A 25,344-nucleotide genomic window follows, 5' to 3' on the forward strand; every position below is an offset into this window, starting at 1 on the left:
AAGGGAAGAAGTCTTCACAAACTTGGGTTGCTCCTGCAAATGTGAATGTGGCCGGGTTTTGAAAGTGCCGCATATCCGTGCAAGGAATTATTGATTTATATACACTTCCAAAATGTTAGTGTTTGTAAGAAAATACTTTTATTTCTATTCTACATTTAATAAAATCTGTTCCTGAAAAAAATTTTAGTAGCCCATATCGGCAAGAGCATGGAGAATTGGTATTTTCATACACTATTAGTGGGGATAGAGTAGAGAACAAATATTTAGATTCATGCCAAACGCTTATAGATTTTGAAAATCCCAGTATCTCTTGAATGTTTTCTTTTTTTTTAATTTTTTTTTCAACGTTTTTTATTTATTTTTGGGACAGAGAGAGACAAAGCATGAACGGGGGAGGGGCAGAGAGAGAGGGAGACACAGAATCGGAAACAGGCTCCAGGCTCTGAGCCATCAGCCCAGAGCCCGACGCGGGGCTCGAACTCACGGACCGCGAGATCGTGACCTGGCTGAAGTCGGATGCTTAACCGACTGCGCCACCCAGGCGCCTCTTTTTTTTTTTTAACATTTGTTCTTGAGGGTGGGGTGCAGAGAGAGGGAGACACAGAATGAAGTGGGCTCCAAGCTCTGAGCTGTCAGCACAGAGCCTGACGCGGGGCTCGAGCTCACAAACCACGAGATCGTGATCTGAGCCGAAGTCAGACTGAGCCACCCAGGTGCCCCAATTTTTTAAAATGTTTAACATATTTTTTACCACAAAACAAAACAAGCAATGAAACAGCCTTGCCATGATGGGATATCATGCCGTCATTTAAAAACGAGCAGGTATGAGGTGCCTGGGTGGCTCAGTTGGTTAAGCGTCTGACTTCAAGTCAGGTCATGATCTCACGCCTTGTGAGTTCGAGCCCTGTGTTGGGGTCTGTGCTGACAGCTCAGAGCCTGGAGCCTGCTTCCAATTCTGTGTCTCCCTCTCTCTGCCCCTCCCTTGCTCATGCTCTGTCTCTCTTTCAAGAATAAATAAACATTAATAATAAAAATAAAAATGAGCAGGTAGGTGTTGGGTTGGGGGGATGGGCAAAGGGCATTAAGGAGGGCACTTGGTGGGATGAGTACTGGGTGTTATCTTTAAGTGATGCATCACTAAATTCTATTCCTGAAATCATTACTACACTATATGTTAACTAACTTGGATGTAAATTTAAAAAAAGAACAGGTAGATATGTACTATCATAGAAAGATATCCATATATTGCTAAGGACAAAAAAAATTATAACACGGCAGGTCTAGAATGGCTCTACTTTTATAAATGTAATTAATATTAATAATGGATTGATTGGAAGCTGAGAGGATATGCACCAAACTTTCAACAGTGTTGGAGTAAGAGAAGTGTTACGGGGAGCTTTCACTCTACGTTATATATGTTTGTGGGGCGTGAAATCAGAACTAAAAACATTTTTTTAAAAAGCCTTCAACGGTTCCTCTTTGCCCATAGGATAAAGGTTCATGTACAAGCAATGGCCCTTGTCTACCTGTCTCATTTCTCTCAACTTCCCTCCTTGCAGCAAAATGGAATTATTTCTATGCTTCTTGTGCCCATGCTCTGTCTGTCTTTGGGACATTCACACATAGTCCTTCTGCCTGAAACACCCACCACCCCCACCTCTTTTGTCCACCTAATTCCCAATCACTCAGGTCTCAGCTTACACATCCCTTTTCCTGTAAAGCCCTTCCTGATCTCCTTGAATCCTGGTTGCAGACCTCTCCCCTGCCCTCCCATGGCAAGCATCCTATACTTCTGAATCGACTCCATTTCACACTGTGTTATAGTTCTCGTTAGCCTTTTCTGGTGACATCAGGAAGGGTGACCGTGTTGTCCATCTCTCCCTCTCCCAGCTCCTAACTCAGGACCTGATGCATGAGCAGGAGAGGAGCAGAGAGAGGGGGAGAGAGAATCACGCACAAGCAGAGGAGGAGCAGAGAGAGAGAATCCCCAGCAGGCTCTATAGCCCAACGTGGGGCTGGCACTCACAAACCATGAGACCATGACCTGAGCTGAAGTCAAGAGTCGGACACTTAACGGACTGAACCACCCAGGCACCCCTCAACTCAAACTTCTTGAACAAACGACTAGATACCATCAATTTGTCAATCTGGTCTGAGTGTGTGGGTCTCTTTGTCCATCCTTTTATTCAACTGCAGTGACAAGGACACAGTCTATCTTACCTGCCCATCAGGTATAGCTAATCTTCCTCTCTCCTGGAATCTTGAATATCTTGACCCAGGTTTTTTATAATTATCACAGGAGGAGAATAAGTGTTTGTATTCATTAATGATTTGGGAAACTGAGACTCTGAAGCAAATAAAATGTCCTTTGTGAGATCCCAAACTGAGGCAAAAGGAAGACTTGAACTCAGGTTTTCCAACATCACATACAGGCCTCTTTCCACTGAACCCTCAGGGCAGGAAGCCGGTCTTATGCTTTCTCATGCCTCTGGTACCTAGTACAGGAACTGCTGCAGGATTCATAGCCAATGAGTGTCTGTTGAATGAAGGAAGCAAGGAAGAAGGAAGGAAGGAAGGAAGAAGGAAGGAAGGAAGGAAGGAAGGAAGGAAGGAAAGAAGGAAGGAAAGAAAGAAGAAGGAAGGAAGGAAGGAAGGAAGGAAGGAAGGAAGGAAGGAAGGAGAAAGTTATACACATAAACATATACTCAAACACACACATTCACAAAACCTTTTCTATAAACTTGGAACATACAGGGCCAAAACCACAAAAGCAGCCACAGATCTTGTAACTTTCTGTGTTGAGCATGGTGTCCCAACATAAGGACTGAAGTAAACTGCCAGCAAGCAAGAATTTGTAATCTTTACACCCCAAAACCAACCTTTCCTGAGCAACTTCTCTGTGCCCAACATTTTGCTGGGTATTATGGATTCCAAGATGGAGAAGACATTATTCCTGTCCTCTGGGCACCCCATCCAGTTGAAGAGAAACCCATAGTGATAGTTATCAAACAGAGTGATGACGGCTCTCTCAAGGCAATCAAGGATGGATAATTCATGAGCAACACACTGGTTACATTGGTTACTAAGACTGGAGCGTATGCTAATGAGAGGGCCCCGGGTAGGAGAGGATGCTGCAAAAGTGGCCAGGCCAGGCCAGGCCACAAAAGACCATGTGGCCATACTGGGAAATTTGGACTGAGACCTGTTTTCTATTTGGAATATGTGGTCATTTGATCTACAAATTAGAACATCTGTACAGTAATTCAGTGGGACATTAAAATATGTTAGCAGTATTATAAATAAAGACCTGGTTGGCTTCAAAATAAGAAAACCATGACCTGAAATTTGGTCCTTTGTATTCTAAAAGGGTTCTCCAAAGGATGGCAAAAACGACAGACATGCAAATAAGATGTTTTCAATGCCTTGTACCCCTAAGCTGATGGTAACTATCGCCACAATGTGTGGGCCTATCAGACTGTGACTTTACCTAAAGAATCTCAAAATAGCTCTGCTCTGCTCTCTGCGGCAGGCAAGCGTCTGCTCTATTCGGCAGTAGCTCATTCTTTACTATTGTTGCTATGTGACAAACTATTGGCTCTCACTGTTAATCTAAGCCTGCCAGAGAAGGAGGGCGGGCAGAGGGCTTTGGGAGAAGCATCTTTCCTAGAATCTAATGTAACAAACGTGTCCTGAGAATTTCCTAGGTACTCTCATGGTACCTGGTCCTGAAGTTACAGATATCCAGTTCGGATGACTGAATATTTACTGAGTAGTTCCTATACGGAGGCATTTGACTGGGCTCCAACAATGTAAAGATAAATAAAATTCACATGGTTTCTGCTCTCAGTTTCTCACTATCTAGTGGTAGAGATAGTCTTATAAACAGGAAACTATGATCTAGTATACCAGATTAGATAGAGGGTCACGTGGGTGGCTCAGTTAAGTGTCCAACACTTGATTTTGGCTTGGGTCATGATCTCGTGGTTTGTGAGATCAAGCCCTGCATCAGACTCTGTGCTGACAGTACAGAGCCTACTTGGGATTCTCTCTCTCCCTCTCTCTCTGCCCCTTCCCCGCTTATGCTCTCTCTCTCTCTCTCTCTCTCTCTCTCAAAATAAATAAATAAACAAAAAAAAAGATGCAATAATAGAATGTTGAGTGCTATATGAATACTCAGATGGGTGCTTTGGATGGGTTCAGCTTTGGACATGGTGATGTTCTTGTGGGACACCCAGATGGACATCTCCCATGGACAGATGGACAGGTCTATAGGTAAATGAGACTCAGTCCTTGCCCTGGAGGGTCTTGTTATTGAGTGAAAGAGACAGAAATGTAAATACAAAGATCAATTATAATGCTCACAATTCACTCAAAGATGATGGTACAACTACCTTGGCCTGGAAGTGTTGATGTCTCTCTAGGAGACAGCCTAGGAGCTGAGTCTTGAATGAATCAGAGTGGCTATCTTGGTAAAACAAAACAAAACAAAACAAACAAAAACCCCTATGGGAAATAATCGAACAACTCCTTGGCTCTGCAGTCCAGGCACAGGTAAGGGGAGAGTGCCCAGAGGTGGCACAGCAAATACCATAAAGCCCGAACCCTGGACTATGGGCACTGTGGCTTCCTGGGGAGCTACATGTATGGCATCACCTGATGACAAGAGATATCTTAGGGTGCTGAGGTCATTAGAAGCATACAAAGCAGCAAACCCAGCGTTCTACACTCTGCCACCCTGAAAAACATCTCCTTCTCCAGGACTTCAGGTGCATCTCCCCGAGACACTGGAGGAATATCTGCCTTGTCTTCCTACCTGCAGGTTTCTTCTTTGGATTACTGCTTTCACTCATCTTGGCATAAATCAAAGTCAGAGCAATTACACGTCAGTCTAAATCAACATTCTTACCCATCCTTGAACCTCAATTAAATTCTGTGTTTTGACCCAGCTCAGCTTTCCAGGCAAGGGAAACAGACTCTACAAAGGCTTGATGAAGTCACTGTTGCTGTAGCTAATAATGTGTGGAAAAGCTGGTAGGAGATTCATGAAGTTGTTTTTTAATTTTTCGAAAATGAGAAAGGGGCACCTGACTGGCTCAGTTGGTGGAGCATGCAGCTCTTGATCTCAGTGGTCATGAGTTCGTGACCCATGTTGGCTGTAGGGGTTACTTAAAGTAAATACATAAAATGTTTAAAAAAAAAGGTGTATTTTTTTTTCTCCTACTCTTGTCCCTTAGTCAATTAGGGCCCCACCCCAATCATTGTTACCACTTTCTCCCATATGCTTCCAGACCTAAGCAGTACATGTTTGAGCAAATAAGTTTATATTTCTTTATATTTTCTTTTAAATGTTTATTTGTGAGAGGGAGAGAGAGAGTGAGGGAGGAGCAAAGAGAGAGAGGGAAAGAGAGAAAATCCCATGCAGGCTCTCTGTGCAGAGCCCGATGCAGAGCTCCATCCCAAGAACCGTGAGATCCTGACCTGAGCCAAAATCAGGAGTCACTTAACTGACTGAGCCACCCGGGCCCCCAACTTTTTTCTTTTTATTTAAATGGTATATATGTGTTCTTCTGAACTTTCAAATTATTTTTTTTTAATTGTGATAGACATCATACATACAGAGGAGTGTGTGAAACATACATGTACAGTTTAAAGGCAAAGCTAACCCTTGTGTAATCATCATCTAGACCATGTAATAAAATATACCCAATGTTTAGCAGTCCTGCCCAGGGCTGTATGGCCTCTCGTCGCATACCCCTTGCTTCTCAGAAGCATAGTGACTACACTGATTTCAGCCATTACCATTCTTGCCTTTTTAATATAGCTTTCCCTCCTATGTATGCATCATCAGGCACTGTAGCATAGTTTCACCCAGTTTTGACCTTTATATAAAGGAAATCATACTCTTCAGGGGGACAAAACATAAGAGACTCTTAAATGTGGAGAACAAGCAGAGGGTTACTGGAGGGGTTGGGGGGGGATGGGCTAAATGGGTAAGGGGCATTAAGGAATCTACTCCTGGAATCATTGCTGCACTATATGATAACTAACTTGAATGTAAATTAAAAAAAATAATAAATATTAAAAAACTGTAAAAAAAAAAAAAAAAGGAAATCATAGCCTTCTTTTGTGATGTACTTACTTAGCTGAACATTCTTATGCAACCCAGTCATGTTGATGCATGAAGTTGTGATTTGTCTATTCTATTGCTTAAATGGTTTTCCACTCTATTAATAAACCACAATTTATTTTTCCATTTTACTGTGGATGGACATTCAAAGCTTTTCATTTTTGTTCTATTAGAAACAGTTCTGCTCTGGGCGCCTGGGTGGTTCAGTCAGTTAAGCCTCCGACTTCGGCTCAAGTCGTGATCTCATGGTTCCTGGGTTTGAGCCCTGAGTCAGGCTCTGTGCTGACGGCTCGGAGCCTGCAGCCTGCTTCGGATTCTGTCTGTCTGTCTGTCTGTCTGTCTGTCTCTCTCTCTCTCTCTGCCCCTCCCCTGCTCGTGCTCTGTCTCTCTGTGTCTCTCAAAAATGAATAAACATTAAAAAAAATTGGAAAAAAAAGAGGAAACAGTTCTGTTCTGAACTGGTGCACACGGGCAAGGAGTATAGGTCCTAGGACTGGAATTGCTAGCCTATGTAGTATTCATAAATTCAGTTTCTCTGAGCAGTTACCCAGTTTATATTCCTGCCAACAGCGGATGAGAGCTCCTATCATTCTGCTTTGTTGACACCATTTGGTATTGTCAGATTTCTTACTTTTTTTAAGTTTATTTATTCTGAGAGAGAGAGAGAGGGAGAGCTCGCATGTGAGCAGGGGAGGGACAGAGAAAGACAGGGAGAGAGAATCCCAAGCAGGCTCCACACTGTCAGCGCAGAGCCCAATGCAGGGCTTGATCCCATGAACCACAGGATCATGACCTGAACCAAAACCAAGAGTCAGACACTTAATGGACTGAGCCACCCAGGTACCACTAGATTTTTTTTTTTTAATTAAAAATTTTTTAAATTTATTTAAATTCAAGTTAGTTAACATATAGTGTAATATTGGCTTCAGGAGTAGAATTTAGTGACTCCTCACTTACATATAACACCCAGTGCTCATCTCAGCACCCAGATTTCTTCATTTTAACCACTCCAGTGGGTATGCAGTGCTGTCTTAGTGTGATTTTAATTTGTATTTACCTTAATGTCCATTTGGAGTTCTTATGAAGTGTCAGTTCGAGTTTTGGTTCAATTTTCCCATGGTTTGTTGTCTTTGTCTGATTGATACGGTCTATAATTTCCTACTTTGTCACCTGTCCTTTATATGATAAGGTGCTCACCCCCAATTTCAAAAAGAGGTGACAAAACTCTGATGGCATTAAAAAAATTTTTTTTTCAACGTTTTTTATTTATTTTTTGGGGGACAGAGAGAGACAGAGCATGAACGGGGGAACAGAGAGAGACAGAGCATGAACGGGGGAGGGGCAGAGAAAGAAGGAGACACAGAATCGGAAACAGGATCCAGGCTCCGAGCCATCAGCCCAGAGCCTGACGCGGGGCTCGAACTCACGGACCGCGAGATCGTGACCTGGCTGAAGTCGGACACTTAACCGACTGCGCCACCCAGGCGCCCCTCTGATGGCATTTTTAAATCACTGTCAGGTTGGCCAAAAATCCAAGAGCTTGATGATACTTTGTCGGTGAACACGTGAAGAATGTATAATAATATACATTAGTATATGTACTATACTAGTACATTATATATGGGTGTGTAAATGGGTGAGCTTCTATGGAGATCAGTTTGGCATGTCTAACTCACTATGAAATGCACGTACGGTTTGATTCAGCCATTTCATTTCTGTCTATTTATTGTAGAGCTATATTCCCTTATATGTAAAATGATGTGTTCAAGGATAATCAGGGCAACATTGTTTATAATAGCAAAAGATTGAAAACAACTACATACCCAGTGGCTGAGGACTGCTTAAGTAATTTATGATACAAATTTACAAGGGAACACTAATGCAGACTTTTTTTTTTTTCAGTTCTATACAGGTTGAAAAGGAATATATTCCAAGATATATTGTTAAGTGAGAGAATTGGCAGGTGTTGCCTACTGTGTATAATTGCTACCACACCTACAGTGAATATGCATATATACTTGTATTTGCATAGAATGTCTTGGAAGGATCCTCAAGAAAATAGTTACAGTGGATGTTTGGGGAATCAAGGTGGAAGGAGACATTTTTTTACTGTACATTCCTTTGCAACTTTTGGATTTTCTACTAGTTGCATGTATTATCTATTAAAAGTAAATTAAATAGTTTTAAAATGTTTTGAGTTCCTGTAATGGGGCAGACCTATGCTAATTCCTAGAGACATGGTGGTGAACAAAATAGCCTTATGGAGCTCCCAGTCCAGTGATGAGAGACAGTCATTAGAACCATCATTGTGGTGACATGTGATAGGTGCTAGAACAGGGGACATTGAGGCACTTTGGAGGAAGGTGACACATAGCAGGGACATCCATCTGAGTCTTGGAGGTAGGCAGCCAGTGTGACGTTTGCATGGGGAGTAGAAAGAAGAAGGAGCCAGCCCATGGAGGTGGCTAACAGAGAGCAGAGGCCCCAGCAGAGGAAACAGCATTTGTGGAGGGAGAGTAGAGTTCTGTCCATTTGAGGAACTGAAAGCCGGAAGTTGACATGAGCTGAGTTGGTTTTTAGAAAAAGCCACATTAGAAATCTGGAGAAAGGATTGAAAGAGGGCAAGAGTGGAGTCAAGAAGACTGGTCAGGGAGCTTCTGTACTCATTGGATAATAGAGGACCAGAGGCTGGATTAAGAGGGTAGCAGTGGGGACAGAAAGGGTGGGACAGATTCAAGAGACATTGAGAATATAGAATATACAGACTTACTGGCTGGATGATGGGGTGAAGGAGGGATAGGATTGTTATAATAATAAAGACTTTGGTAAGTATTTTCTAGGTGGTAGTACCTGCCTGACACTTGGTGTGATTTTATCTAGCACTCAATGGGGAGGTAGGTACTGCCGTGATGAGAGTACAGATTTAAAGTCTAAGAAGGTTCGGAACTCGCTGGTCATATAGGTATGTGGCAGAGCTAGTATTTGAAGCCATTTATTTGGCTACCACATTCATTCTCTTAACCTGTCTCTCTCACTTTTTAAATGTTTATTTATTTATTTATTTATTTTGAGAGAGAGAGAGAGAGAGAGAGAGAGAGAGGCAGGGAATGGTAGAGAGAGAGAGAGAGGGAGAGAGAGAATCCCAAGCAGGCTTCATGCTGTCAGCACAGAGCCCAATATGGGGCTTGATCCCATGAACTGTGAGATCATCACCTGAGCTGAAATCAAGAGTTGGAGGCTTAATTGACTAAGTCACCCAGGCACCCTTAACCGGTCTCTTAAAGGTGACTCCCAGTTTCCAGGTTTGGACAACGGAGTGGTGGATGATGCTATTTATTTATTTATTTTTTTTTTTTTAATTTTTTTTTCAACGTTTATTTATTTTTGGGACAGAGAGAGACAGAGCATGAAGGGGGGAGGGGCAGAGAGAGAGGGAGTCACAGAATCGGAAGCAGGCTCCAGGCTCTGAGCCATCAGCCCAGAGCCTGACGCGGGGCTCGAACTCACAGACCGCGAGATCGTGACCTGGCTGAAGTCGGACGCTTAACCGACTGCGCCACCCAGGCGCCCCGGATGATGCTATTTATTGAGAGAAAACACAAGAGAGGAAGATGGTTCAAGGAGGAAAGCACACATCTGACTCTTCTAGTTTCAGGTCCCTGCAAGGCACGGGAGTAAGTAAGCAAAATAGGAACTTCTGTATCGAAAACTAGAGAAAATTCTGGGCTGGCATTTAGGTATCATCAGCATACAAATAATGCCTGAGGTCAAAAGAGTGGATGAAACTAGACTGTGACAAACTAAGAGGAGTCCGTAGAGGTTTTTGTAGCAGGGAAGTCACATGATCAAATCTTGTTCCCAGCAGGAGAAGCCCGGCACCAGTGTGGAAGATTGGCTGATTTGGAGCATCACCAAACACTTGTGTGTTTGTGTGAGGTACCACTAAGCCCAGGGAACTCAGAGACAAACCAGACCTTGTCCTTGACCTTGTGGAAATTTGGGGCCAGGGAGGAGTAATATTAGTCAGACTTATCAGAAGGATAGGTGGGCACAGGGAACTGTGGGAAAACAGAGAGGGAGAGGAGACTTAAATCCACCTTGGGCAGGAAGTTCCTCAGTAGAAAATGTGGCTGGAGGTAAGTCTTTTTTTTTTTTTTTTTAAGTTTATTCATTGAGAGAGAGAGAGAGAGAGAGAGAGAGAGAGAGAGGGAGGGAGGGAGGGAGGGAGGGAGGGAGGAGCAGAGAAAGAGAATCCCAAGCAGGCTCCATGCTCCTCATTGAGCCCAATGCAGGGCTCGATCCCATGACTGTGAGATCATGACCTGAGCTGAAGTCAAGAGTTGGATGCTCAGTCGACTGAGCCACCCAGACGTCGCCCCTAGAGGTTAAGTCTTGATGAACAACTAAATGTCCCCTAAATGAGTAACAGGCAAAGCATTGCAGTCAGAGTCAGCAGTGTGGGTGAAGGTACTGCTAACTTAAAAATCACATCTTCAGTAACTGCAAAGGGGTTCAGTGAGACTGAGGCAATGGGTGGATGTGTGGGGAAGGGAAATAGATACAGCTGGGGATCTGGATAAGCTCCTGAAAAGCTGGCTTCTTAACCAAGGAGTTTGAATTTTATCCTGAAAAGAGTGGTGACACTTTGGAGGTAACCAGGGAAATCATGTGATCAGACTTGCCCTTTAGACAGATCCCTGTGACTGCAGTGTGGAGAATGGGCAGGAGGAGGCCAGAAGACAAGCTAGGAGGATGTTGCAGTGAGAGTAAGGAAAGAATGGTTGCAGTGACCCAGGTGGAAATATTAAGGATCTGAACTGAGGTATATGTACTACTCAGCTTTCTCTAAGTTAGGCTGTATAACAAACAGCTTTAAAATCTCATGGCATATGGCAATACATACTTATTTTTTTTTGTTGTTCATATAATAAGAAGGTTGCAGGTTGGCTATCTCTCTGCTAGACTCAGCTACACATATCTTTTCATTCTGGAATCCAGGTTGAAGGAATAACCAACCACTTTCTGGGACATTTTTCATGGCAAAGAGCTGGAGCAAAAGTCCCCTGGCCAAGCCCCACAATTGCATTTAAAGCTCTGATTGAGCGTGACAAAGGTCACATATACTCAACATCCCATTGGCCAGAGCATATCATGTGGCAAAATCCAAAATCAATAAGCCAGGGAAATATGTTAAGGGTTAGAGGAAATGAATGCTTGTGAACATATAGGATAGTTTATAGCAACTGGTTGTTGAGGACAGAAAGGAAAAATGGATTGAGTCTTGGGATTTGATTGGATGTGCCAAGGATTACCTCAGGTGGTTAAACTGAAGGTGGATCTACTCAATAAGACAAGGACAGAGGAAGAGGAACCTTGTAGTAGATGATGGCCAGCATCAACTCTGCCTTCTTCTGATAATGGTACCCTGGTAACAATTCTTTCCCCACTCTCAACCATTATGCTTTGGGAGAAACTTCTACCTCTTTACCAAGGGCGCCTGTGATCTCATCAAAAGCCAACAAGAACCTACTGTACTCTTGAACGCACTGATAGGTGCAAGTAGGGGTTCATGACACAAACATGGCCAGTCACAGCCAGTGAGGCTCAATTTTAGGTCTTTAATTTGTGCACTTGAGTGAGAAGTGCCCAAGTTGTGGCAGCATGAGGAGAACAGAACCTAGGAATCTAGCAATGGAGTCAGCACAGAGGAAGTGGAGCAGGGAGGAGATATGAGACTGGTTTCAGGTGACATCACCTGAACTTTGACCAACCCATCTGTGGAACAATCCCAGGGAAATATTAATTCTAAGCATCAGAAACCCAGAGGAAAATGCTAGAGAAAGAGTAGTTCATGGAGGTCAGAATAGTCCAAGCAAGAAATAATGAGGGATTGAATAAATCAGAGGCTTCAGAGAAGCATATCTGAAGACCATGGAACTTGTTGGCTCACAGTATTTGAGGGTTACTGGAGAGAAAAGTGAAGATGACGATGTGCTAGTATATAGTAAGGAATATCTGGGGAGATGGTGAAAGCATTGAGATCCAGAGTACAGAAAGGGGGGGACATACTTGAGGATCAAAGAACAGATTTCATTTTGGACATGTTAAACTTCGGATGCCTATTGCAGACAGAAATACTGATAAGGAGCATGATAAGTAGGTCAAGAATGGAGATGTAAGCATGGAAAATGTTAACATATAGTGAAGAGTTGCAGTTAAGGGGTAAATGAGCCCTGCTTTCTTGCCCAGAAAGCACTGATAAAGACAGAATGGAAGAGGGCCATGGACCTTGGAGAAGCACACCCACTTAAGGAGCTGGCAGTGAATGTACAGTGATGAAAAGACTGGTCACAGAGAGGGGAAGGGTGAAAGCCTGTGGAAACAAAGGAATTAGGGAGTCTCTAGCAGTAGGGGTTTTTGGTAACACTTCCCTCTCCCGTGCACTCTACATCCAAACCATTGGCAAATGTGATCAGTCCTATTTTAAAAATGTGTCTCAGGTCCATCCACTCATCTCCATCCCTATTACCAGCATGTTGTCTAAGCTACTATTCCCTCTGCATCACAAGACTTCTCCACTGGTTTCCCTGCTTCTACCCTTGCCCCGTTTCAAATCTGTTCTCCACACAAAGACTAGAGTGATCTTTTAGAAATGTGAATTGACTCATATCACTCTATAGCTCAGAGCCCTCCAATGGCCTCCTACTGCTCGTAGAATGAAGCCCATAGGTGATAAGGAACGATTAAAGGACTTTAAGTAGGGGAGTGACACAATCAAATTTGAGGATTTGGAAAGCATTTTGAAAACTCACTCTAATCACCTGGGTCTAGCATAGAGAGAAGAGTGGCACAGAGTGCAGTGAGGAAGCTATTGCAAGGTGACAGACAATGAGAGGGGGTGGGCTTGAGGAATAGTTAGGTAATTGAATCTATAAGGTTGATGATTGACTGCCAGTTACATGTGCGGTTGAGGTTTTCCAATTAGGGGCACTAGTGTCATTAACCAGTAAAAGGAGATAGAGAGAGGGGGCAGTGATGCATCGAACTGCTGTACATGGTGGAGGCACACTGGTATGACTTAAAATTCAAGGCGACCCATCTCCCTGGAGTTTCAACAATACTGAGAACATAACTGACCATCTCTGGTCAGCTCTCTTTCCTGCTCTGCACAGAACGATTGTTAACCTTCCCTGCTGAACTGTGTGCTCCCCTTGCCTTCCTCTTTCACTCTCAGTAGATGGCCTCACTTCCTACCTCACAAAGCAAAGATAAAGCTTCAGAAGACAACTTTCACGTCCCTGCTACCAAATCTCCAACCCCTATGCCTCTGGTGCCTATCCCTTCTTCCAGTTTCAATAGTATGGCAGAATGAACCAAACCCTGCCCAGATTAGAGGAGAAATCTTGAGGATCAGAGAAGACCTAGTTCAGAATGGGGCCTTCCTTCCCTGGTGGCTTAGTTGGGGGCATTTTCACACAATCATTTTTATTAACAAGTCCCCAGGGGGAAAGCAAATGCATTTCTGGGACCAAAAAGACCAGGAAATCTTTACCATTTCTCAAGGAACAGGGCAAAATCCTATCAATAGGAGGAAATTGTGTTTTTTCATATAACTAGACAGTATGGAGTTGGAAGAAAATAAAGCCTGTGGTGAGTTTGTCCTTTGGTAACTGAGAAACAAAACAGCTACAGCAACTACTGATACGGAGCAATCAAACTGAAGAGGAAATGCCTAAAATTTTACACCCCTGTAAGAGTCTGGTGCTCCCTCTTGCCCCAATCTTCTTGGGAAGCAGTAGGTGCTGAAGCAGAGGAAGGTTCCAATGACATCCAGTGGGACTGTGCCACCAGAAGGCAGATGGTGTGGCACTGCTCTCCTGCCAGGGGGGACAGGGAGTCTCAAGGAGCAGAGGGGGGCTCAAAGTGAGGAAGGGCTTATGGAGGAGGCTCACAGAAGGACCAGAGAAGTGAAAGCGGAGAATGAGGGAGGATCCACATGCCAGGAAGGGGAGGATTTTTGCTCCTCCTCAATCTCATTTTCTGGGTCTTCTTCCTCTGCTTTTAAAATACTGAGCTCCCCACATCTCAGTCCCTGGCCCTCTAGTACCACACTCTACCCCCTGGCAGGCTGTAAGTGCTGTCTCTACATTTGTTCAGCAAATGTTTGTTGAGGGAATCTGCGAATAAATGAATGATGAAGATTTCTGGAGCAAGATGATATTATGGGCTTAATTGTGTCCCTCCTAATTCATAAAGTCCTCACCCCAGTATCTCAGAATGTAACTATATTTGGAGATAAGATCTTCAAAGAGGTGATTACGTTGAAATGAGACTGTTAGGACGGGGCCCTAACCCAATGTAACTGGAGTCCTAATAAGAAGAGAAACAGATACCAGGGATTTGAGCACACAGAAAAAAGTCCGTGTGAGGACACAGGGAGAAGGCAGCTGTGATATTATGATATAAGAAATCCATGTTTGGTCTTTGTCCCCAGCTCCTGTCACAGAGCTCCTAAAACCGTTGGAATTTCCTGAGTGACTGGGGTTAGAGGAGCACCTTTTGTTATTCATAATTAGCCCCTTTCAACCACACCTGAATTTCTTTGAATAAGGTGACTCTTGGTGCCCCCTAGCCCCTAAATAGCTTCAGGATCACCAACCATGTGATTGGAGGGTTGGAATTTTCAGATCCACCCCATCCCCCACTTTTGGGGAGGAAGGAGGGGTTGGAGATTGAGTTGATCGCCAACAGTCAGTGATTTAATCGAATGTGTCTCTGTAATAGAACTTCCACAAAAATGCTACACTGGGGTTTGTAAAGCTTCTGGGTTGGTGAACACATTAAGGTGTTGGGTGGGTGGCACACCCAGAAAGGGCATGAAAGTTTCAAGCCCCTCCTTCCTTATCCTGCCCTATGCACCTCTTTCATTTGCCTGTCCTTGAGTCATATTCTTTATAATGAACAGATAACAGGAAATAAATTGGCCTCCTAAGTGAGCCATTCTAGCAATTTATTGAACCTGAGGTGGCGGGGGGGGGGGGTCGTGGAAACCCCCCAATTTATAGCCTCGGCCAGAAGTAAAGGAGGTTTGGGGCACCTGGGTGGCTCAGTCAGTTGAGTGTCCAACTTTGGCTCAAGTTCATGAGTTCAAGCCCCACATCAGGCTCCCTGCTGTCAGCACAGAGGGGATCCTCTGCCCCCCCTCTCTTTGCCTCTCCCTTGGTTGCACTTTTTCTCTCTGTCAAAAATAAATAAAACATTTAAAAAAAAATTTGAACTGAACTGGACACCCATTTGGTGTCCAGAGAGTTGGTTGTTGGTATAGAAGAAAAAGCCCAAACATGTGATGTTATGAAAATTGTTCAGAACAGCCCTCTAAAAACAGAGAGAGATCTCAACAGATACCAACCCTGCCAACACCTTGCTCTTGGACCTCCAGACTCCAGAACTGTATGAAAACAAACTTCTGTTGTTTAACCCACTCGGCCTATGATAAGCAAATTAACACAGCTGATGAGGAAGCCCTTGGGACAGGGCCACCTGTAGAAGGACCATGCGCTGATGACAGCAAGCAAGTTGGGTATGTGGCATCTCAACCTTAGAGTGGGGTCTGGGCTGGATAAAAATGTCAAGTAAAGTATGATATCAGTCTGTTGTCTCTATCTCCCATGGAGATCATGGACAGTGAGAAGAAAGAAAATCAGTTATCACCCTTTATATTCAGTCTGGGAGGATGCTGTTGGTTGACTTCCTAGTGTTCACAGCTCCCTTCCTCCTTCCAACCGGAACCTTGGTTTTGTTCGGGTGTTCATACCTCCCCAGGCCACCCATGAGAATCTTAGGAATCTGACCCCATTCCCAGCTCCAGCATTTGATCCTGTTTAGTTTGAGATAGCATGGAAAACTCATTTTTCTTGTGAGTGATTAGTTCCAGAATTTAGGCTAAGCTAATCATCTCAAACCATTCCTCTGGTCACTGTCATGTTCTAGGTTGGCAGAGACTGCAGATAGCCTCCAATATCCCTTCTTTCGGTAGAACTCTCAATTTTTAGCTAGGCATTGGCCACCCTCCCCAGAAAGACTAAATTTCCAGCACCACTTGCAACTAGGTGTGGTCATAGAGTAAGTTTTGACCAATCAGATGTAGATGTGATCGGTGAAGGCAAATTTTGAGAAGTACTTTTATTTAAAAAAAATTTTTTTTTCAACATTTATTTATTTTTGGGACAGAGAGAGACAGAGCATGAACGGGGGAGGGGCAGAGAGAGAGGGAGACACAGAATCGGAAACAGGCTCCAGGCTCTGAGCCATCAGCCCAGAGCCTGACGCGGGGCTCGAACTCACGGACCGCGAGATCGTGACCTGGCTGAAGTCAGACGCTCAACCGACAGTGCCACCCAGGCGCCCCGAGAAGTACTTTTAAAGAGGGATGTTGTGGGGCAGCTGGGTGGCTCAGTCGGTTGAGCGTCCGACTTCGGCTCAGGTCACGATCTGACGGTTCGTGGGTTCAAGCCCCGTGTCAGGCTCTGTGCTGACGGCTCGGAGCATGGAGTCTGCTTTGGATTCTGTGTCTCCCTCTCTCTCTGTCCCTCCCCCACTTGTGCTCTGTCTCTCTCTCAAAAATAAAAATAAAAATATTAAGAAAATAAATAAAGAGGGATGTTGTAATGTCTATTGCTGCATAAAAAATTGCCCCAAAGCTAAGTGGCTGGAAACAACAAACATTTGTTTCTTGAAGTTTCTGTAGGTTAGGAATCCAGGAGCAACTTAGCTGGGTGGTTGTTTCTAGCGAGGCTGCAATCAAGATGCCAGCTGGGGCTGCAGTCCCCTAAAGACTCCTAAAGACTCCGTGACTCCATGAGAGGAGGATTTGCTTCTGAGCCCACTTCCATGGGTATGGGCAGGCCTCAAAGGATCCATTTCCAAATTCACTAACATGGCGCTCTGTGCAGGACTGCCTCATGGCATAGCCGGATTTCCCCAAAGCGGGCCACCCAAGCGACAGTGAAAGAAAGCACCCAAGATAGAACCACCATCTTTTTATGAACTAATCTTGGAAGTAACATCCTACCACTTCTCCTGTATTCTGTTCCTGAAAGTCCAGCCCACGCTCGGGAAGAGAGGGTTACACAAAGATGTGAGTCCTGGGAGGCAGGGATAACTGGGCACCATTATGGAGACTGCCTGCCCCCCGCCAGGGTGGGAATGTGTTCACCTCTTTCCCTTTTTCTTCTGCCTGCTGACTAGAAGAGTGGCTTGAATTCCGGCCACCTCTTGTACCGCGAGGTGATCTTAGGGATGGAGGGTGTGAATGGCACAGCCAAAGAACGAAAGGAGCCAGGGTCCCTGACGCTATGGAGAGTCATTCCCTCCATAGACTGTGTGTCTCTCAGCTTTTTTTTTTTAAATCTTGTGTAAGCTGTTGTTATTTTTATTTTCCATTTCTGCCAGCCAAACCTAATTCTAAGTGATCCAGGTCTTTGGTGTGGCCCTGGAAGTTACTCCGGTTGGTAAAAGGGCCGGTTTCTTATCATTTTTATGGTTTAGAGATGATAATTACAAGAATTTGTTCCTTTTCTCTTTTTAAAATATTAAAAAAAAATGTTTATTTGTTCTTGAGAGCGAGAGAGAGCACACGCAGGGGAGGGGCAGAGAAAGAGAGGGAGACACAGAATCTGAAACAGGCTCTGGGTTCTGAGCTGTTAGCACAGAGCCCGATGCGGGGCTCGAACTTGGAAACCACAAGATCATGACCTGAGCCAAAGTCGGACACTTAGCTGACTGAGCCACCCAGGCTCCCCTCTTCCTCTTTTTTTTTTTTTTTTTAAATAGCTGACATACATGTTACATTCGTTTCAGGTGTACAATAAAGTGATTCCACGAGCCTAATATGCTTTGCTCACAAGTGTGGTTACCATCTGTCACCATGCAACACTATTACAATACCATTGACTATACTCCTCACGCTGCACTTCCATCCCTGTGACTTATTCATTCAATAGCTGGAAGCCTGTACCTCCCACTCCCTCTCCCCCATTTTGCCCACCCCCTTATCCCCCTTTGCCCACCCCCTTGGTCCCTCGGCCAACCACCAGTTGGTTCTCTGTATTTATGGGTCTATTTCTGCTTTTCGTTTGTTGGTTCATTTGTTTTGTGTTTTAGGTTCCAGAAGCCAGGACTTGCTCCTGATATATGTTCACTGAAATCACTTTCAGTCTCCTCTTGCCTTCTTTTGAAAGTCAGCCACAAACTGTTGCGAGTTCCCTTGCCCTTGACCCCTCCTTTCTCCCCTTTCAGCTAATTCCCCATGAAGACACAGAGACTTGAACATATTTGCAGAATGTGAAGAAGAAACTGGCATAGAGGAAGAAATTAAAAATCCAGGCGGGGTCAGGAATAACGGGTGGAACAATGGCCTAGCGCAGGGGGGCAGCGAACCACAGAGGCCAGCTGCCGGTTTTTGGAAATCAAATTTTATTGGAACATAGCCCCACCCATTCATTTACTGATTGTCTGCGGCTGCTTTCTAGCTACCAGGAAGAAAGGACAGCAGAGCCTGAGGTATTTGCTATCTTGCCCTTTATAGAAAAGTTTGCCGACTCCGGCCCTAGAGGAGACAGGAGGTGGGGGGATTGGGTGCCAGGGGGACCCACCGCCTGTAGGAAAAGGGGCATGATTAAAGGTGAAGCTGAGAGGAAGGAGGAAGAGACCAGAGAAGGAATGGGGAGGCTCCAGGCTTTTGAAAGGCAGGTACGGGGGTGGAGAGCGGCGGCCAGAGGGCAGGTCAGAGACTGAGATTTCCTAGGTGCTGAGACTCTCCTGATGGCGGGCAGAGTTTCGACCCCAGGTCAATCAGTAGCACCGTCAGCCCTCTGGTTCTGTTGCTGGATCTGCTTGGGTCCCAGATGCCCAAGTTCTCCGGGAGTGTGGCAGAGTGCCAGGAGAGGTCTCAAGAAGGCTCGCGGTAGAGAACTAGCAGGAAGAGGCTGCAATGCTAGTGCCCGAGGCACAGGAGGAAGCATGAGCCTCTGCTCCGAGGCTGTGGGGACAAGGCCAGGCTCACCAGGTGCCAGTGAAAACAAGCTGCTGCAGAGAGTGGGCTCTGAGCTTCGATGATGCTGAGAGGCTTTGTTTGCCATGAAAGGGGGAGCAAAAGGCCAAGGAGAAAAGGCAAGGAGGGGGTGTGAAGGGTAGGGGAACTCGAAACAGGCGGAGTTGAACAAAGCAAAGAAAGCCAGAGACTGGGTTGGATTTCCATAAACTTACTCTAAGATCAGTAATGTTTAGAGCATGAAAACAATCAGTGACTAGCTACTAGGAGTATTTGTAAAAATTAGGAGTAAAAAACCTCAAAACACACAAAGCAAGAATGTATTTCTTCCTCTAGTAAAAGTCCAGAGGTATGTGGTCCAGAACTGGTGTTAGGGACTCCAGCTGGTATCAGTTCCTTCCACCCCCTTGCTCTGCCCTGTGCATTTTTCTTTCCCAAGTTATCTCTCCTCCAAGATCCAGCAGCCATCACATTTCCATTCCAGCCTGGAAAGGGAGGAAATGGGAGAAGGAAGCAGGCCCCTCCCAACAAGGGCTCTCCCCAAGACCTGCACCTCCCGTTACATATCCCACCGGCCAGAATGTGGCCACATGGCTACACATGGCAAGGCAGCCTTGGAAATATGGACTTCATTCTCAGTGGCCATGTGCACACCTAAATTTGACAGACCAAGTGGGAAACGTAAACTGGGAAACACTTTTCTCTGCCACGTTCCACCCTATGTATATGAAAGATGGCCATACGTTCCAATTTGCACGGGGTAGTCTTGGTTTACACTGCTATCCCACATCATTACTAACAGCATTCTTTTTCACGTAAAAGTGGAAAAAAAAAAAAAAAGGAGGGGTGTGTGGGTGGCTCAGTCAAGCGTCCGACATTGGCTCATGTCGTGATCTCACGGTTCGTGATGGTCCATTGCAATCAATCAATAACATCTGAGTAGGAACAGGGAAGATTCCTTTCTCTGGCAGTAGAATTGACTTCCTGTGTGCACCTGTCCGACAGCCCCTAGCTCTGCCATCTGGGAGATGTCCATTATCCTCCATGGACACTGGACAGGTGGGCACTAGGGAGATGGCCTCCTGGGGCTGCACAATTCTCAGTGTGTGCTGCCTGCTGGTGCAGGGTTTGGAGCCTGAGAATGGCTTCAAGGGTTGAGTAGTCACAGATTTTTGCAGGCCTGCAGGCCAACCTAGTGGTTTCTTTGGGGATATAATTCTTTCGAATCCTTAGCTGGCTTTCAAACTGCTTCAAGTGCAAATGACCACCACCAAGGATCTCACCTAGACAAAACTTTTAAGCCTGGATACTTTGGTCTTTTACAAATGGACATCTGTAATAGGGTGGGAAAGCAATGCCCTTAAATCCCGTTTTTGCCTTCAGGCTCATAGCCCCTGGGGGGAAGTTAATCTCTTGCCACTGCTCCCATGCCCTTCCTCACAATTGCTTGGGTTTGAAATACTGAAACAGATGGCTTCTTTCAGCTGTGAAAACCTCCACGCTGTGGAACTCTTGGACAACTTGGATTGTGGAACCACCAGTGGCATATCTTCCTTTCTATCTCTACCAAAGACTGAGACGCCTCCGCCTGCACCCTGCTGTATCTAATAGGACTCTCAAAGCCAGGGGCGCCTGGGTGGCTCAGTCGGTTAAGCATCGGACTCAGGTCTTGATCTCAGCCCCGTGTTGGGCTCTACGCTGGGTATGAAGCCTACTTAAAAAAAAAAAAAAAAAAAAAGAAAGAAAAGGCAGCAAACAGCACCCAACACACAGGAGGACTGAATTTTCCCTACCACTTCTCCAGTATTCCTGTCTTGTTTGGGACTTGTCTTCCAAGGGCTGCTGGCGCGCTCATGACCCATTAGTGTGTTGTGATGTCAAGTGGGTCGCAGCCAACTTTTTGTTTTGTTTTAAGGAGGTCCTGCTCCTGAGGAACAGAAGCTCTGCTGTACTAACGTCTCTGCTCAGGCTGCTGCTAGCTCTCTGGCCGGCCCTCTGTTGCTAACGGGTGGCCTCTGTCCTCAAGCACCAGAAGAGTGTCTGCAGTATCGCAGTCCAGGCAGAAGTTTGGGGAGAGATGAAGAAGGAGGCAAAGGGGACACCCACGGTCTCTCACTGTCCCTAGAAGCACCAGGCAGCACATCTACTTATACCACACTTGCAAGATACACGGCCACAGCAAATGCAAGGAGGGTGAGAGATGGGATTTTTATCCTGGTAACAGGTGCCTTCTGAAAGTTACATTGAGTGGGAAAAGTGAAAGAGGATGTTAATTAGAAAGCAGCTGACAGGATGCGTGTGTATGTGTAGATTTTTAAAAAATGTTTATTTACCTATTTTTGAGAGAGAGAGAGACAGAGAGAGAGCAAGCGGGGGAGGGATAGAGAGAGAGGGAGACACAGAATCTGAAGCAGGCTCCAGGCTCTGTCAGTGCAGAGCCTAGCACAAGGCTCGAACCCATGAACTGTGAGATCATGACCTGAGCCGAAGTTGGACGCTTAACTGATTGAGCTACCCAGGCGCCCCTGAGTGTAGATTTTTTTGTTTTAATATTAATTTCAAGTCATCATGGGCGCTAATCAATGATTTCTTTCAAAACTCTCAGAGCTACTCTCACCTAGGAGGAAGTAGACCCTGCGTTCTTGACCCATTCCCACCAATAGCGTCTCCAGATTCCCACCTCTTCAACCACCAGATATATTGCTTAAACTGAAAAGTGGAGTCAAGATCCCCAGGTTCAAATCCAGACTACACCACCTATGAGCCATGTGACTTCTGTCGGCAAATTATTTTAACTCAGTTTCTGTTTCCTTGGCTGTGAAATGATGGATACCAATAATACCATAGTACCAATAGTCCGATAGCAGGCAGCAGGCACATGGTTAGCTTTTTTTTTTTTTCAGTAGGCTTCATACCCAGCGCAGAGCTCAATGTAGGCTTAAACTTGTGACCGTGAAATCAAGACTTGAGCTGAGATCAAGAGCCAGACACTTAACCTACTGAGCCACCCAGGCTCCCCACACGGTTAGCTCTAGTTTATTATTCAGTATCCACTTGCTACCCCAAAGCTAAAATTCCCTGCACACGAGAGTCTTCTAGAATGTGTCTGTGGTGCCAATAGTAGTCAGCCCCATTTCCCATCCCATGTCCCTCATTTATTTTGGAATAACATTGTTTCCAATTAAAAAGTAATACAACCCAATAATTCCACCTCTAGGAATCTATTTTAGAGACTCCCATGAGCACACAAAGATGCACCTGGTGTGTTGGCATTGTTTATAATAGTAACAAATTGGAAAACAACTATCAAGAAGAGAATATTTTAAGATTATGGAACAGTCAGACTCTGGAACCTCACGAAGCCACTTGAAAGACCTAAACTGACTTCTTCTACCATTGTCTCTTTGTCCCCATCTCCAGCCTTCCCGAGGGGTCCTGAGCATGTCACTCTTGTTCCTATCGTGGGACCCCTGTGTGAGTCCAATCCTCAGTTTGGCATGTCCTATCCTGACCGATTTCACTTAGCTATGGCTTTCCCTAACCCCCCTCCCAATATGAAGGAGCCCCTCTAGCACATTACTCTGTTTTACTTCTCAATATAACACATTCTCATATTTTTTTTACTTATTTATTTATTTTCTGTCTGTCTGTCTGCCTGTCTCTCCCATTTATGAAACACAAATGCCAGGAGAGTAGTGCCCTACTTTTATTTATATCATTGTCCCCACTGATGAAAACTGAGCCTGCTCCATAGTGGGGTTCAGTAAGTATTCACTGAATAAATAATATCAGCTACACGTATTGAGTACTTTCTATTTTCTGAGCATTGTTCTATACCCTATATTTATATGTATATATGTAGAACGCTTACAATAATTCTGTGAAGTATTTACCATTATTATTATATCATTGTACAGATGGGCCATTTGCTTAAGGCCAGGCAGCTACTAAACAGCAGAGCTAAATTTCAGCCCAGGGAGTGTGAGTTCCAAAGCCTGTGACCTTAACCCCTACACAACATTGTCTCTTAAATTTCAAGGACCAAAACATATAGAATGTAGGTAAAACAGTGCTCAGGGTGAAATTTAAGTATAAATGCTTATTTTTTTAAAAAAAGATCTCAATCAATAACCTGAACTTCCACCTTAAGAAACTAGAAAAAAAGAAAAAAAAAGAGTACACTAAACCCAAAGCAAGAAGAAGGAAGGAAACAATAAAGACTAGAGCAGAAATAAAGGAACCAAAGGATAGAAAAACAAAGAGAAAATCAACGAAACTCAAAGCCAGTTCTTTGAAAAGATCAACAGAAGTGATAACCTTTTAGTTAGACTGACCAAGAAAAGAGGAGAGATGAAAATTACAAAAATCAAAATCAAAATCAAATAACAAAAATGAGAAATAAACGAGGGGGCATAGCTACAAAACTTACAGAAATAAAAAAGATTATAAGAGGATACCATAGGGAAATGCTGGTCAAAGGGCACAAGCCTTCAGTGATAAGAGAATAGACTCTGTGGATCTAATGGTGACAGCATGGTGACTACAATTAATAATACCATGTTGTGTATTTGAAATTTGCTAACAGATAAACCTTAAATGTCCTCACCACACATACAAAAAGGGCAACTATCTGAGGTGATGGATGTGTTAATTAACCTGATTGTGGCAATCATTTCACAAAGTATACATATGTCAAATCGTCATGTTATACACCTTAAATGTATACAACTTTATATATTTGTTAATTATACCTAAATAAAGCTGATTAAGAAGGGGGAGGAGGAGGACATTATTAACAACTGTACTCCAACAAATTAGATAATTAAAAAAATTTTTTTTAATGTTTATTATTCTGAGAGAGACACAGAGCATGAGCAGGGGAGGGGCAGAAAGAGAGGGAGACACAGAATCCAAAGCAGGCTCCAGGCTCTGTGCTGACAGCTCAGAGCCTGATGTGGGGCTCAAACCGACAAATCACGAGATCATGACCTGAGCCGAAGTCGGAAGCTTAATCAACTGAGCCATCCAGGTGCCCCAGAAATTAGATAATTTAAGTGAGATGGACCAATTCTAAAGTAATCTCTGCACCCAGTGTTGAGCTTGAACTCACAACCCTGAGATCAAGAGTCTAATACTCCACCAACTGAGCCAGCCAGGAGCCCCTGAAATGAACAAGTTGTTAAAAAACACAAATACTCAAACTGGCTCAAGAGGAAACTGAAAATATAGATAGGCCTATAACAAATAAAGGCATCTGATTAATAATTTAAAACTTCCCACAAAGAAAAGTTCAGTCCCAGATAGCTTCACTGGTAAATTCTACCAGATATTCAAAGAATTATTACCAGTTGTGGTAGATTGAAGAATGGCTCCCCAAAGAGATCTATGTCTTAATCTGAAGATCCTATGAATGTTAATTTACATGGCAAAAGGGATTTTGTAGATGTGATTAAGTTAAGAATCTTGAGATGGGGAGATCATTTTGGATTATTGGAATGGGCCCGATGTAATCACAAAGGTCCTTATAGGAGGGATGATGGAAGAGTCAGAGTTAGATTGCAATGTGAGGAAGGAAGCAGAGGGGAGCAGAGTCCAAAAGAGAAGCTACTACTTAGCTGGCGTTGGGGATGGAGGAAGGAGCCATAAGCAGCTTCTAGCAACTGGAAGAGGCAAGGAATAGATTCTCTCCCGGACCATCCAGAAGGAACCAGTCCTGCCATACCTTGATTTTTGTCCTTTAGACTCATTTTGGATTTTTGATCTCCAGAATTATAAAAGAATAAATTTGTTATTTTAAGCCACTAAGTTTGTGGTAACTTTTTATAGTAGCAATAGGAAACTAATACACCAGACTTCCACAAACCCTTCCAAGAAACAGAAGAGGAAAGAACACTTCCCAATCATCATATGAGGCTAGTATTACTCAGATATCAAAACCAAACAAGGATGTCACAAGAAAACTACAGACCAGTATCCCTTTTAGACCCCAAAATCCTGAACAAAATACTATTAGACACAATTTAGGTAAAAAAATCCTGAATAAAATACTGGGAAACTGAATCCAACAATATATAAAAAGGATTATACACCACGATCAAATGCGATCTTTCCTGGGAGTATAAGGTTGGTTTAACGTCCGCAGAAGAGGGTTCGTGTATGGAGCCTC

This window comes from Puma concolor, chromosome B4 (assembly GCF_028749965.1).
Source record: "Puma concolor isolate L17-30 chromosome B4, mPumCon1.1.hap2, whole genome shotgun sequence".
NCBI lineage: Eukaryota > Metazoa > Chordata > Mammalia > Carnivora > Felidae > Puma > Puma concolor.